Here is a 14,197-nt window from a genome sequence, read left to right on the forward strand (position 1 = left end):
AAGGGGTAATGGAAATTTTAAATACGACAAAGGAACAAAGTCTCTTTCAAGTTGGAAGAGGGTTTTATATATGATACACCATTATGTTTCAGCATGGTGATAGGGCTATTTTCCATATGAAATGTTTTTGCATTATATCAACATTAACATGGAAATGTGCAAAGGTATTTCCTTGAATTATTCATGTTTAAACTGACCATAGTTAAAGTAGGGTTGTATTTAGTATGTCAATCGTTTTGGAGCAATCTTGTTTCATTTAATGTGTATTTTATTTCTAGGAGAATCTGAACTCGCAGTTAAAAACAATGGGTCTTTGCTTTCATTTTTCCTGTGAAATGCTTCCGCGTGTAATAACTGCTGAATGTCCTAATTAATTGCAACGGTAGACCTGTAGAGTACAGGGTGGGCCAATGTATTAAGATTTGTTGAAGATAACCATAAGTTATGTCTTTTAAGCCAAAGACAGAGCGGTCGAAGGTTGTTCATCAGAATACACAATCAAGTGGTCCAAAACCTTAAATAAAAGGGATTTTATGATACCTGACACAAATGCCTATATCTTCAGCAAAATGACAACAAGCAAGTCTAATCAGGCTTTCAGGCAGGTTTTTCAGCAGAATACAAAATCAAGTGGTCCAAAACCTTTAAAAAAAGGGATTTTATGATACCTGACACAAATGCCTATATGTTCAGCAAAATGTAATGTAACAAGCAAGTCTAATCAGGCTTTCAGGCAGGCCAGTCAGCAACCATTAATGGAGGAGTGCATCGTCCCAGTTAGTGTTTGTCGCTTTAGGGTTAGTGAAAGTATCAAGCGTTATGCACTCTTATCCATACATACATGTATGTTATGTTAAGCTATTTGTAAAGCGCAGTGTATTCCGGAGCTGTCTTGGCGCTGATTTTAGAAGCAACAATGGGCAGAAGAGAGGACCTACGGATTGAAAAGCCAAGTTTTCAAATGTTTCCTGAACTGGGGCAGGGAAGGAGCTGAACTAAGGCTCAGTGGAAGGAGATTCCAGCATGTGGCTGCTCTAACCGCAAAGCTGCTACCACGCCATTTAGATTTTTTAAATCTGGTAGGATTTATTCTGAAGGAGCCAGCTGATCGTAGGTTTCTTTTTGGAATGTACAATGATAATGTTTTCTTCAGAAAGGAAGGTCCTGAATCGTGGAAGGCTTTATATGTCAGTCAGAGGCCCTTAAACTTGATTCTGTTTTTTGACTCTAAGCCAATGAAGATCCTTAAGAGCCGAAGAAACAGAGTGGTGCCTAGGCAAATCCAATAGGAGACTGGCTGCCAAATTTTGAAGAATTTACAATTTGTTAAGGTTATGAGCTTGTAGGCCAATGTAGAGGCTGTTGCAGTAGTGGACATAACTGATTTCCTGACTGAGATGAGCAGAAGGATTCATATTTTTTAAGTATTCTCAAGGTATTATACGAAGAGGAGATCATTGCATTGATTTGATTGCCTAGGAGTAAACGATTGTCAATCGTGACACCTAAACGCTTGACTTTTGAGGTGGAAGCAGGAATGGGGCCCTTGTCAGCTGGCCAGCAAGGAGCAGTCCAGAAGTTGGGCTTATTGGCTAGTAAAATCACCTCGTTTTTCCAGCATTTAGCTTAAGGCAGTGTTTGTTCATCCAGCCATAAATAGATTTCATACAATTGTGGATGTGAAGACACGTGTGGCTGGCATCGTTGGAGGCTGATAACACAATTTGTGTATCATCCATATAAGATGTGAGGGAGAACCGGAAGGATTTGACCAGAGGAGCTAGATCCGTGAAGTTTATATTAAAAAATAGTAGGGCTGAGAGAGGATCCCTGGTGTTCTCCGCTGGGCAAGGGGGTATGAGCTTGAAGAGAAAGCATCAATGTTGATTATGTTTTCCCTGTTCGACAGGAAAGATGAGACTAGTTTCAAGGCAAGATTTGTTATGCCTTTTGCTACCAAACAGTGGATCAATGTGGAATGATCCACTTTGTCAAATGCCGCAGAGAAGTCCAACAGAATAAGGGCGGCAGACCCCTCCTCATCTAGGATAAATTTAAGCTCTTCAGTGGCTTTGATCAAGGCAGTCTTTGTACTGTGTTCGGATCTGAATCCGAATTGAGTGGGATCCAGGCAGTTAGAGTCCTTAATGAACTAATTTAGTTTAATGTTCATCACTTTCTCGGCTAAAGCACAAGAGTAAGCTCATCACAAGTATTGCTGAGAGGGAGGCGGCAGATCTTACTGGAATTGCGTACCTCTGGAGGAGGGAGGGACTAACTAGCAACAGTCGAAACATCCCAAACTTAGCAGCTAATGGATCATGTTCCTATACAACCTCTAGGGGAGCAGCTCCAGCTTCTAATGTCATCAATCTCCTTTCATGGAATATAGCAGGGCTTAAAAAAAAACTGTCCATTCCAGAATGGAACGATTTTATCGACACATTTAATATCTGCATGTTCCAGGAAACATGGAGCATGATCCCACTACATAAAAATGGGTTCGCTACTTATTTTATCCCAGCAATCACGGGAGGGAGAGGTCGACCGTCAGGCGGCCTGCATACATGGATTAGTGTGGCACTGAATTGGGCCGTCACCGTCCATAATTTACCCTCAAATGATATATTATATATATCTATTAAGGGCCCGAAGGGGGGGAATATACTGGAATTGTTCTGTGTATATGCAAGAGGCTCCCAGAGTGGCCAATCCTCACCTACAATAGCATTACTAGATGCAACACTAACGGATAGCTCTCCGAGGTATAAAGTGGAAGTAGGGGGCGATTTTAATTGCACCTATGAACCCTTAGTTGATGAAGATGCCCTTGGTTTTAGTGCAGATGATTGGAGGCAATCTATTCCCCCTTTAAATTTAAAACCCATTAAGAAATGGTCAGCCAGAGCATTACAACTGAATGCTCGTACATTAGAACATATCCTACGGGCTCTTAATGGGAGGACCGTCTCAGATCCTAATGGGGCAATGACTTACAATAGAATAGGTTGCCCGTCACACATAGATTATATATTACTGGACATCCAATTTTGGGACTGCCTAGTGGATATGGAGATTAGGCCGTCACAGGATAGTGACCACAATCCACTCTGTATGAAAATCAATTGGGGGAGTGAGATTGAATTAAGGAGTGGTCCGGTGATGATTGCCAAAGAAGTAATCCCCACAAATTGCAATCTGAAGTTAAAAGGAAGTAGGGTAAGATGTGAAGAGGAAAAACTAACTAGTATCAACGAGCTTGTGGAAGCTGAGATTAGAGACCTCACATTCAGCAGGCTAGCACAGTCTAATTCCTTAGATTTTAAATTGACTGATTCCTATAAGAACCTAATAGACACAATTGGTGTGTTTTTCACTTTGGGGGAGAGCAGGGGATTTTTTTAACCAAATCGAAAACCCTCAAATAGCACTCCTTGGTATACGGCCAATTGCAGGGAAAAGAGGAAGGCAATAATAACTTCCATTAAAAGAAAGGACACAATAGCAGTAAGATTAGCTAAGAAAGAGTACAGCAGAAGTATTGAAGTAGCTAAGAGGGATTGGAAGGAGGAGCACTGGTAGCAATTTAAGAAAGCTGCCAATGCAAAAGACTCAACTTTGTTCTGGAATCTGTTCAATAAATTGGACAGAAGAGGGGCGGATCCAATACCAAACCATATAACGGAACAACAGTGGTTCTCCCATTTTTTAAAATTGTATTGTGAGAAAACAGATCTGGGTCAAACAACAAGGACATATATTGATTTTAGTGTAGAAACCCACACGCATATAGAAGCCTTTGCTCCCCGGGAAGTGCAGGATTCTATTAGAAATATAATACCCGGCAAGGCGGCAGGCCCAGATGGGCTACCGGGCGATTTACTTCTGCACGACCCAAAGTTATGGTCTGACCACATTGCCCGCATAATGAATCTAATCCTGCACGGACATTCTGTCTCCGAATCATGGAAGGGCGCAGAGGTTGTAACCATATATAAAAAAAGGCGATAGGGAGGACCCTGCCAACTACAGACCTATCAGCTTAATCGATACAATCCAGAAGGTAGTTGGCAGGGTCATTGTTACTAGAGTAGGGACATGGCTAAATGAGGATAATATTCTGTCCCATTTCCAGGCGAGTTTTAGGCAAGGTGTGGGCACGATGGACCATGTTTTCAGGTTCTGTGCGGTATACTGGAAATCTGTGTCCATTGCGAGGGGCAGCCTATACTTAGCCTTCATAGATTTAAAAACGGCATTTGATGTAATTCCCTGTGCCAAGCTCTGGAAGGTCCTGCTGGATATGGGGTTCCCGTGTCACCTTTTACAGTTTGTTGTTCGGCTCCATGAAGACAATTATGCCAGAATCCGGTGGGGGAGGCAAGGACAGCTAATTGGGAGGGTGCCAGTCAACAGAGGGGTTTGCCAGGGCTGTGTGATGGCTCCGACTTTGTTCTCCCTCTTTATCAATGGGGTGGTAGACCATTTGAGGGAGGACCCTGCGGATGCCCCAGTCCTGGTCGGGGAGAAAACACCTACCCTCCTCTTTGCAGACGACACCCTCATGATGTCTAAAACCCCATCGGGCTTACAGAAACTGCTCGATCGCTTCAGTGTGTTTTGCGACGAGCGTGGGCTAACTGTAAATACCACCAAAACGTAGGGGATGGTGCTGTCCTCCAAAACAAAAGTTAGGAAAGTTCATCTTACTTTAAATGGGTCTCCGCTAGAGGTGGTGAAAGAATTCGATTACTTGGGAGTTAGGTTGAGCAATAACATGAAATGGGACTCCCACGTATCAAAAATGCTGCTAAATCTCAAAAAGGTTTCCGGTGTTATCCTGAGGAATCAGCGCTTGTCTATTAGTAGGCCAATAGCCGCGGCACTGGCAGTTTATGAGGGGAAGGCACTAGCCTCAGCGGTGTATGGCTCCGAACTGTGGGGTGGAGAGAATACGCTGGATTTGGTAAGAGCTGAGAATACGTTTGCTAGAGACTTAGTATCACTCCCTCCCTCAACGCCCCTGAAGCCTCTTTTTTATGATATGGGCATACGATCAATTGCGGATATGGCACGCCTCCGTCCTTTGCTGTTCTGGGTGCGCCTGAGAAGGACGCCTAAATTGGCAAACTATGCTTTGGTGCTAGATGAGCTGATTATACTGAATGCATCTAAAAAGATAAAGTGGCTTAACAAATTAAGGCAGTTGGTGGTGAGTCTAGGAATGGCCGAATCATGGGTTTCCCAATCCCCATCCCCCAAACAAGTTGTGAAAAAAATATATTGGGAGCGGGTTGAGGCTGAGGATCTGAAAAGCACAAGGTGGGGGCCTCTGACTAATCAGTTCTTGGAACACAAGCCAACAAGGAAGTTAGAGACATTTCTGGACTACATTCAAATTCCAAGAGACAGATCCCTCTTCATGAAGATGAGATATGGTATACTCCCCCTTAAAAAGTTCACAGAGGGGTGGAAAGGAGTGAGGGATCATGATGTTACCTGCCCAGGCTGCCCATGTACGAAAGAATCTCTACCTCACTTTCTGTTTGCTTGTAAGGCGTACAAACACCCTAGATCTTCTATTTTAAAATATGAGGCAAAGACGCCAATCGGCTTCATACACGTGGAAACGAGTTGGCGTTTTTTAAATATATATGCGCCCTAAAACGATGTGTTGGTGAATATATTCTTATATCAGATTCTAACAGGAGGGGGGAGAGAGAGAGTCAGTGGATTCAGTCTCCCAGGTTATATGAATAAACAAACTTTGTAACCTCACCTCACTCACACTTTGTAACAACACACACCCCCACACATAGTTCACTTCTAAGTGCTCCTGCGTATTCGCGAGTCGCAGCACGCCGCATCCCGTAGAGGGGTGCGAAGGCCCCGATGATGAAGCATGACACCAAGGGGCCTGTTGGTGTGTGAGGGGCATTTAAACAACACTGTGTGTTCCCCATCACTCTAGGGATCACTATCACTTTGAGTATATTCTTATATCACCACTGTGGTCATTAGGTGGCCCTCCTAAGGTCTTTGACGATTCCTACATTACGCCATCAAGTAGCAAGGCTTCACCGTGCAGTGATTTATTTTCAGTGCGATATTGAATATCTATGCTGGAGGACCTGAATGTATATCGGTCTATGCCTCATATTTTAAAATAGAAGATCTCTTGTTCAAGAATACCTTTTGATGGGCAAAACAAATGAGCGAGTCAAGTCGCTAGACATCAAGACCTCGAGCCTCACTACGGACGTCTCTGACCTGCAAACTGAGGTCCGGAACTTGAGGTCGGCCAACTACCTTTTTGCGAGGAGGCTTGAGGATTATGAGGGTCGGGCCAGGCGGCAGAACGTCTGCATTATCGGTGTGCCGGAGGGGGCCGAGGATTCGGCTGTGGACCTTTTCGTCGAGGACTTGGCCCAGAACCATCTAGCCCCTAAGGGACTTAGTAAATTCTTCTCCGTGGAACGGACGCACAGGCTGCCTGGGGGTCGGCCGAAGGAGGGTGCCCCTCCGAGAACCATCATCGCCCGAGTGTTCAACTTTAGGGACCGTGACTCCATTTTGCAGGCCTCAAGGAGCGGTGGGCCTTTGAAGTTCCAGAACGCTGCCATTAACTTCTTTCCAGACTTCACTCAGTCCGTGCAGAGACGGAGACAAAGCTTCATGGGAGTGAAACGGCGCTTGCGGGACATGGGCATGAAATATGCTATGCTGTTTCCTGCAAAACTGAGGATCGAACATGGCGGCCGGGCTCTGTTCTTTGACTTGCCCGAGGTGGTGGCGGACTGGCTCAGCGGCGTGAAGACAACGAGGAGCGGTCAGAAGAGGCTACAGGCGGCCACGACCGGCAGGAGTGATGAATGGCTACAGGACTTTTTGGACAATGGGTCTATCCTAAGCAGTTCGGTTTGGTAATCCTGTACTCATGGGGGGCTTTCCCTGTATTTTTCTATTTGGAGGATGGGGGGGGGATAGGGTCACCTCCTTTCTCCTCGGGGGCTTTTCGTAGATTCGTTTTTTTCTAGGGGCGACAGGCACACTGCGAGTTGGGTGGGCTCTTTAGTCTAATGCAGGGGCGCAGGGTGGGGGGTGGATGGTTTCCTTGTTTTGGTTCCTGGTTTGATCCCTTTTTCTCTTCGTTCCCTTTTTGGCAAGGCAATTGGTGGTTTGATTCTGGTCATGTAGCGTGGGTGTGGATTTCAATGATGGGGGGGTAGGAAACTGAATGTTTTAAGCTGGAATGTCAATGGGCTGCGGGACCGTATTAAGAGGGGTATTGTACTACAAATGTTCAAGAGGTGTGTGCCTGATGTAATACGGTTGCAGGAAACGCATTTGGTAGGGAACACGTGCCACGCACTTAATAGAAAGGGCTTCAAAATGGTGGCACACTCGGGGTTCTCCTCGGGGTCCCGGGGGGTGGGGATTATGGTGCGCTCGACCCTCCCCTTGGAGATAGACTCAAGAGTGGTCGATGAGCGAGGACGTTACGTCGCCGTCACGGGGAGGTGGGAGGGGCGTACCCTGGCTTTAGTTTCGATCTATGTCCCCCCTGGGCTACAGACGGACACCTTCAAGGACCTTGGGGGCGCCATTTTAGGTCTTCCTGAGGGGCTGCTTCTTATGGGAGGCGACTTCAATGCTGTAGGTTCAGGGACGTTAGATAGATACCCATCCAGAGACCTCCGAGGTGTGCAGACCTGGCTTCCCGAATTTCTGGGCACCTTGGGACTTGTTGACTGCTGGAGGCTTCTGCATCCTACCCAGCGTCAATACTCGTTTCATACAGGGGCTCACGGTAGTCTCTCCAGAATTGATTATGTCCTGACATTAGCGGCCCACGCATCGGCGGTCTCGGAGGCCAGATTGATGGCGAGGGGCATCTCGGACCATTCTCCGGTCTGGGTATCCTTCGATTTTGATATTGGGGTAGCTGAGAGGGTGGCGCCGATTAATCTGTGGTACTTTCGTGATCCCAAGGCTCGTGGACTCCAGGCCAAAGCCATGGAGCTCTACTTCTCCGGAAACACGGGCTCGGTTACATCCGCTGTCTCCGTATGGGAGGCCTTTAAAACCGTCCTGAGGGGGGAGGCGTTCTCCTTAATAGCTGAGGTTCGGAGATGCAGAGACGTGGACGTGGTGACAATCGAGTCCGACATAGCGGAGATAGACTCTCAGTTGGAGGTCGGCCCGACGCCGGGCCTCCTACATGCTCTCTCACTCAAACAGTCGGAGTACCGAGCTATTGTCACGGAGGCGGCGAAGGCCATGGGTAGAGAGCAGCAGGGGCGAATCTATGAGGTCGGGGACAAGGCCGGTAAGCTCATTGCCTGGCTTGATAAGAAGGAAAGAGCCAGCCGCGTGGTCCCGGAGGTGCTGGGGGAGGATGGCGCGGTTGTCACCGACCCAAGTGCTATTGCTCTGGTCTTCGCTGAATATTTTTCGTCCGTCTATGCCTCGGCCTCCGAGATGTCGGAGGAAGACTCTGGCGTCTTGCTGCGAGACATAGAGGTACCGTGTTTGTCGGAGACTGAAAAAGAGGACATGGATAGGGACATCACGGTGGACGAGATCGCTCTGGCGATATGCTCCCCGCGATCTGGCAAGGCTCCTGGCCCCAACGGCATCCCAGTGGACTGTATAAGATTAAACCGGATCTCGTTGCTTCGCCCTTGCGGGCTATGTTTCTTAAGGCGCGGGAGTCGGGTACACTTCTCCCCGGCCAGAGGCTGGCCACCATTGTGGTCATTCACAAGGAAGGGAAGCCCAGAGATTTGTGTCGGTCATATCGTCCTATCTCGTTACTGAACGCCGAGCCCAAGATCGTGGCTAAATTGCTCGCCAACCGACTGGTTGGAGCGATTGGCGACTTGGTGCACCCGGACCAGTCTGGCTTTATCTCACATAGTAACACCGCTCTCAATTTGAGAAGGTTTCACGGAGCCCTCACGAGGGTCCGCACCCTCCAGGAGCCGGCCATCTTGGCGTCCTTGGATGCCACGATGGCCTTTGACTCCCTTGAGTGGTCATATTTGTGGGCGGTGCTGGAGAAGTTTGGGTTTGGTCCGGGGTTCATAGGATGGGTCAAGCTCCTATACGCCAGCCCGCTTGCCAACGTGGCGGTTAACGGCCGAGCATCGGCTTCATTTGCTCTCGGCAGGGGTACCAGGCAGGGATGCCCCCTGTCGCCCCTTTTGTTTGCACTGGCACTGGAACCACTGGCAGCGTGGCTGAGAGGGCATCCGGACATCAGGGGGATCAAGTGGTCCCCGGGCTTTGAGGATAGGGTGTCTCTGTACGCAGATGACATTCTCCTGTACCTCATCTCGCCGTGTATGTCCCTTATTGTAGTATGTGATGTACTGCACACCTTCGGCAGACATTCTGCCCTCGTCATTAATTGGTCGAAGTCCCACCTGTATGTCCTGAGGGGTGAGGTCCCGAGGCTCCCGCGGGACTGTAACATACAGGTCGCGAGGCAGGGGTTTAAATACCTGGGTATCTACATTTCTGCTGATCCCAAAGTACGTTATGCGAACAATTTGCTTCCCCCTCTTGCGCGCCTTCGGCGTTATGTGGAGGGGTGGCGGAAGTTGCCGCTTTCCCTGCTTGGACGGGCGGCCTTGTTCAAGATGATGTCCCTGCCCCGGTTTCTATAGGTGCTTCAGAACACCCAGGATCTGGTCCCGTCTGGGTATTTTAGAGAGGTCGAGGGCCTACAGCGGACCCTGCTTTGGGATGGTAGGCCACGCATCGCCATTACTAAACTGACCCTCCCGTGGTATGACGGAGGGATTGCGCTGCCTGACATCCGTAGGTATTAATAGGCATCTCAGCTGGCTGCCCTTAATCACGGCTTCTATGGTCCAGCCATAAATCCGGGCTTTGCCATGGACCGGTGGCTCCTGGGTGATGGGAAATATTACAGGGCTCTGTACTCGAGGTCTCTGGATGGAAGAATGACAGGTCCCACTAAGACATCGGTCCACATCTGGAGAGCGGTGACGAAGGCACAGGGGTGGAAAGGCAGACTCACGATGGCGACTCCACTCTATGACTCTGATCTGTTGGGCAAATTGTGGCATACCAAGGGGTTTGACCGCTGGGACTTGATAGGCATCTCTAGGGTGGAAGACATGATTGCTAAGGGACAGGTCAAACCCTTCAAGGTGCTGCAGAGAGAGTTTCAGATACGCCCAGTTAAAACACGCCCTTCTGGCAGTTATGCCGGAGGGTGAAAAGATCCCTCAATCTTCCCCGTTGGAAGACAGGTTGCTGGACGGCTACATGCCCAACAGCGCTATCTCACTGACCTACAAGAAACTGATTAACGTCCGTACGGACCTTCTTCTGGGGGTGCGAGATCAGTGGACCCGTGATGGAATTGAATTGGACGACGAGGACTGGCAGTGTGCGGTCTCGTCTCCGAAGGAGGTGGCAATTCCGGCCAGACTGAGGCTAGTACAATTGAAAATCCTACATAGGGTTTATGTCACTGGCCCCCGACTGATCCACATGGGCCACTCGGTGGATGGTCTCGGTCGACGAGGGTGTGGTTCCCTAGCGACCTTCATGCACATTATATGGGAATGTAGGGCGTGGCTGCATATTGGAGGCGTATACACGTAGTGATGGGTGAAGTGACTGGAGTTGACTTGTTGGCTGGAAGCCTGGCGCTGTCTGTTAAATGTGTGGGGCCCCACGGATTATACCAGTTCACAGACTCAATGGGTCACTCTAGGCAACATGGTGGCAAAAAGGGACATTGCACAGAAATGGGGAGCGGCTTTGCCCCCCACAGTAGAGATGTGGAAGGCTAACATGGACTGGTGCATGTTCCGGGAGAAGACGGTGTATGTTGCCAGAGGTAGGCCCAAGAAATGGAACAAGATTTGGGGGCCCTGGAATGAGTATAGGGGTGATATCTGCCTCCTGCCGGACACAGTGCCCTCGGAGGAGCGACTGTCCCCTTAGCTCTTGACTCCGGCTGAATTATTGGTATACAATGTCCTGTCTCCCTTCCTCCCCCATTATCTATACATATGACCTGTTCGCATTTCTTATTCCGCATATAGGCCCATCCTTCCCTTGGTGTGGGGTGATGCCGCATTCACGTTCCTTTGCTTTGCCTTCTTGCACCGTTGTAGGTGCCTTTCCTTTATTGCACTGTTTTTTCTCTTTTTCATAAAATAAAATAAACCTCATATGATTTTGTATTCTGTGTGCACCACTCATGCTGCATAACGACTTGCTGCCTAGCCTCCAGGATGTATGGCTGAATAGCTGTGTACTACTGTGTCGTAAATAAAGGTTTTCCAAAAAAAAAAAAAAAAAAAAAAAAAAGAATACCTTTTGAGTCCTGAAGAGGACCTCTAAATAACGTATCGGTCGAAACGCCGTTGACGCTTTTCTGTGGCTTAAGTTAATACAAGGACACAGTATTTATCTTTATGGTGTTCCTTTTTCTGTTTTGTGATATGTATTTTTGTTGCCACTTGTCTGGTTTATATGTTATATGTATTGCTTTTTTTGTATACCAGCGTTTTTCTTGCATGAGATTATTTATATGTCTAAAACTTAAACTTTTTTCAATTGGTAAAATAAATAAATGTATAATTTTGATACTACTGGGCTTCTCTGACTATCATAATGGATACTCTTCCAATGTTTTAACAATTTTCCTTTCCCCCTGAGCCTTTTGTTTGATATAATTGGGAAGAGGAGTCTAGCAATAGGCCGATAATTGGCCGGGTCTTCGGGGTCTAGATTCGTTTTTTTTTCAATAACAGCAGAATGGAGGCTCGCTTCCACTTGGATGGAAAGATAACTGTTCTGAACATGTTATTGAATAGGTTTGCGAGATGGACTGCAATAATGTCGGGGGCCAGCTAAGATAACTGAGAGCGGACAGGGATCGTCCAGAGAACCTGACTTGGTGGTCAGGATAAGATATTTTATTTATGACGTAGAGACGAGGGGCATTGATACTCTCTGAGACAGGAAAATGCATTGCATGGGATTGTGGTGTGTGTCAGAAAAACGATAACAGAATAGAAAAGGCATCTTAAGAAATTGTACTGAAAAAACAACAGCTGGCACATTTAAGGCCTTATAGACCAGCCAAACATTTGGTCACAATACAGAGGGTATTTTGTGAACAATTAGTGTACAAAACTAGCCTTTCACAAAGAAGTATTTCTAAAAGCTCTTTTATGCATTCCACCAGCTTACGCGTCTGTGTAGCCCACACCACAAACAAAACATACTTGCCTAAAAAGCATGCATTCACGGGAAAGTTATATCTGCATTGGCTTAACCTCTGGTATGACTCTGCAAGTAGTAGCCAATTTACAGTACCCTTTTGTTTCTGGAGAGCAGAATGTGTACTTCTTCCTACCTATTTATTACCTCCATGTTTACAAAAGAAAAATCACATTTCAACAGGCATGCCCTGCACCTGCCAATAATGTTCATAATTAACCACGACCCATTGTGTGGTGGCACACAGCAAAACACTGTAAAAAACCGAGAGGTACCCCTTGTGTAGGCCAAGGGAAATAGGGTTATTCAACCTAGGTAAGAGGAAGGGTTCCCTTAAGGCACAGATAAAGACAGGTATAAAATAACGTACCTTATGACTTAACAAATACATACAACAAAATATGGAAAAGTTAAAAATTCATTTATTTGAATATATTAGAAAAACAATCAATAGGGATAACTAAACTAAATCCCTGAACTAAAACAAGATAAAATTGAGACAATACATATAATTGCGACCTGCACAATTACAAGCAGACAGAACAGTTATAGCATACATTTGTTGGATACAGGTTTGTATATTCTTTCTCCGCTCTAATATCACCAGAGTAGTATCACTACTAAATCAGCGTATCTATTATGGTGTTGGAGACTTGAATTATACGCTTTAGGTTGCGTCGACGCGTTTCGGTGATAACTCCTTATTATTATCACCTTTATCAAGACATACATTTTGTCTGCCAGAACCAGAGGGTATGTAAAATCGCCCCTGGGATAATATTGACGATCCTTTATAGGGATCACTTCACGTTTCCTAATTGGAGCGTGGGCTTCTGTAGTCGCCTTATACAATGCTGCTGGTAGTAGTTTATTTCTGTTTCTGTTCTGAATAAATGCGATCTTTTGTTGTCCCCCTGACCATAGGAGACCAAGGAAAAATGGTTGTGTTGTAGACCATAAGTATCATATGCAATCAGGCCACAATTGCCACGTATAAATATAAATATCACAAATTCTCCACTTCTGACGGGTTATGTTGCGGAAGGTTGCGGTTGTAATTCTCTTTTAGGCTTCACAAAGATAACCTAATGGGACGATCTAAGGTTTCACAGTCCCCTGGTCATCGTGATATGGCCAAACATAATGAGAGTCTACCTAGTTAGTAGATAAAGGTTCTGCTCTCTGTGGGGGTCCGAGCAAAACACTGACACAAAAAGAAGCTGTCATTGATTCCACAGAGAGAAATTATGGTACGCGTAGTCCCCACATACCACCACAAAATCCCTCTGCACTTAAAATTATGATGCTGCATATCCTTGAAATTCCGAGGAAAAATTAAAGATTCTAATCAGGACTAGGAGTCAAATATTATTTTCAGAACATGTTTACTACTGAAAGGGACCACACACAAACAACTCCACATTTCCCAAAACATTAGGAAAATGCTGTTAGTGCCGCAAGGCCATAAATAAGTCTCTCTGCCGACAAGGCTCGACTTAAGGCACAGTTTTAGGTTCTCAACAGATGTAAGAAAACATGCAAACATATCATCATTAGAGTTGAAGGTCTAATCATGTCACCTCCAGTGGCTCCCTCCCCCCCCCCCACACCCCGCTCTCGTATTCTTGTGAAATAACATCAGTTCTCAACTGCACTTTGAGGTTAAAAATTCAGGCTACTATGTGCAATTTTCTATAAGTGTGTACAATAAATCAATGTTGATTTGTGTGCTTGATTATTTCTGGAAAATTATATGACGGCATACATTGTAAAAATTACTGTCTGAACCTTTACAGACTTAGAGGTTTATTTGACAAGGTTTGAGTTATTTGCATTATTTGGCTAAGACGTGGATGTAGGTGGACACACATAGATCTCATAGAAAACATGGTATCTCTGTCTAGGACCCCCTCACATTTGGAAA

The 14,197-nt window shown here is 46.3% G+C and overlaps 1 protein-coding gene across 1 annotated transcript in view; it reads right to left on the reverse strand.

The window, feature by feature from the left end:
- Positions 1 to 14,197, reverse strand: part of CLCN4 (Cl-/H+ antiporter 4) — a 301,238-nt gene that overhangs the window by 224,663 nt on the left and 62,378 nt on the right. The window lies entirely within an intron of this gene.

This window comes from Lissotriton vulgaris, chromosome 8 (genome assembly GCF_964263255.1).
Source record: "Lissotriton vulgaris chromosome 8, aLisVul1.2, whole genome shotgun sequence".
In the NCBI taxonomy this organism is placed as follows: domain Eukaryota; kingdom Metazoa; phylum Chordata; class Amphibia; order Caudata; family Salamandridae; genus Lissotriton; species Lissotriton vulgaris.